This window comes from Aplysia californica, unplaced genomic scaffold (genome assembly GCF_000002075.1).
Source record: "Aplysia californica isolate F4 #8 unplaced genomic scaffold, AplCal3.0 scaffold00053, whole genome shotgun sequence".
NCBI lineage: Eukaryota > Metazoa > Mollusca > Gastropoda > Aplysiida > Aplysiidae > Aplysia > Aplysia californica.
In genome coordinates this window covers 1,525,543-1,528,133 of record NW_004797323.1, presented here as the reverse complement: position 1 = coordinate 1,528,133, position 2,591 = coordinate 1,525,543, and positions in this window count along the sequence as shown.

Below are 2,591 nucleotides of genomic sequence, written 5' to 3'. Positions count from 1 at the left end.
CCTTTCCCCCACTTTCAACGTCACTAAGATCCTGAAGAAGATGGCGATGTATATTTACAAATACAACCTCCCCCCACCCCTCACCCCCCAACAAATAATTGCATGAGATTGAAAGAGTTTTTATCTGCACGTAATGTACTTTTGAACTGCTGGACGTCAAAATGTGTGAATTTTACGTGCATAAGCAGAGAGAACCTTTTTCATTGTAGTTTTCTCAGAGCAGAATAGTTTTTTAAAGAACGAAATAAAGGTTACCATGTAGATTCTAGTTCGTTGCAGACAGAACCCACATCAAACCTTGACTTGAAATATCCACAAAACGGAGACTGAAGTCTGTTAACATGCGTCTGTAGTGTTGCACGCAGGAGACCCGAGCTCGGTTCCCGAGTGGAAAGAAATTTTTATCGAGTATCTCGTTTTGTTTTCTGCAAGAATGTGGTATCCCACTCAGTCCAGGTTTACCCTGACTGACAGAGTCGGAAGCCCACCTCCTAAATGATACAAATTGGATCGATTGGGGCGTAAAACATCTTCATTAAAATGATATGTTCAAAAAAAAGTGTCCGGTTTTTGCATGATGGTTCAAAATGGACTACAAAAATGGGGCTTTCGTTTTCTAGAGGTACGGTGTTCGCCTCTCGTTCAATAGGTCCTGGATTTGAAACCTGACAGCGATGGAAAATGTTCTTCTCTAAAATTGTCTCCTTTCACCTCCTCTCCTGATTTCACATCATGTTCTGTCATCTTCTTTCATCTCCACTTTCTGCCCTCCCCCCCCCCCCCCCAACCCCTCCCTCTGGGCCTCTGACTTTTTCTACTTCTACTCCTGACTCTTCCTTACTGCTGTCTTTCAGCCCCAAACCTGAGCTTAGATTAGGTAAGATCAAACACCTAGCCTTCTCGGATGAGGACGAAAAAAATCTCGGAGGTCCCGTGTGCAAGTTGCGCATCTTAAAGATCCATTGGTAGTCCTAAAAATCGATTAGAGTAGGCTTCGACCTCCACCCGGGCAAAATTCAAAATTAATTCCTACCAAACCGAAAATGCGTAACGTGTCCTGCTCATTTATATGACATAAAGCAGTTGCAATGGCCGTAAAACAATTCTCGAAAATTTAAAATATAATTAATAAAGACTACAACATTGCCTTTGGTCAGCTGCTAATCAGGTCTATGTGTCCACTTCGCGCTATCCTCTTCACTGCTGTGTAGAAGTATGCACTCACTTGTGTTCTCCCCAAACTGGTTCACTGCCAATTGGTTTAGAGTTGACAGATTTGAAGATGTATTTGTGAAGTTTCTTATTCTTAATGGGAAGTATACATAATATTCTTGATGATCATTTTGTCCTGTGTGTACAAAGGTACATACATGTGTATTTGGAAACGCCTCAGCTGTGAAAGGGTTAAAGAGTTCATTTCATGCGACGACGTGTGATTAACACTCTATCCCCTCCGCCCTCCACCATCCACAGGCCCTGAAGGAGATGGTGATGCACATGGGCAGATATAGCAGTCTGTACGAGTCGCCGCCCCTGAACATGGAGCCACAACACACAGATGAAGTCAAACTGGCCATGAGGCCGGCTAACAAGTAATATATTTTTTGTAGATATATATATATATATATATATATATTATGTGTGTTTGTGTGTATGTGCGTGTGTGTGTATGTGTGTGTATGTGTGTGTTTGTGTGTATGTGTGTGAGTTTTTATGTAAGTGTGCGTATGTCAGGTTGCGTATTATGTGTGTATTGGAAGGGGGGGGTGGGGTATATAGTTTACTCTGCCAACAACAATAGGAGGTGCAACATTCATCTGATTCTTTAGGGAGGGGGGGGGGGGCTCTAGAAAACATGTACCCCAGAAACTCTCTGATATAAGGGCCGTTTCTCCCAGACTTTGTATATGTTTTCTCTCCAAGTCTATGTTTTACGGACTCGGGAGCGGAAGGTAGAGCTGATTTATTAAGGGGGGGGGGTTACACCTGAAGGCTAACTCGCCTATTACTGTACCATTTGTTACCAAATTTCACACATATAACAAGCATAGTAAGGAATCTTAAAAACCGCAGTCAAATTTTAGAAAATGTTTCGTTTCCATGGATACCGCGGCCATATTGGATTTTGTTGACATGTCTTACGTAATGAATACCGCACTTACTGCTCATGGAATTTGATTGCTTTTTTTGCATGCGTGTTAACAAACATTAGATCTAAAAATTTGTCTGTTGTTTTTTTCCTAAACGAATTTTTTTTAAATTTATGAATTTTTTTCTGAGGTACCATTCAAGTTTGAAAAAAATCCGTGAAAATTCACACTCAAGACACCACCAACAAAAAACTATTCCAAATATCAAAAATTCAACAGACAAATGGTGAAAATTTCATGAAGATTGGATGAAAAATGGTGGAGTTATTCAAAAAAGTATAGAGAAAAGTCGTGTTTTGAGAAAACGGCCGGTAAAGAAAAAGAAAATATGGACTTTATGAGGAAATGGTGGTGATAAACATGCCCGGTATGGGGAAAAATACGGTTTTTGGGGGTACTTATGCGATGAAATAGTTGTAGGAGAGGCTGAGGAAGCTAAAA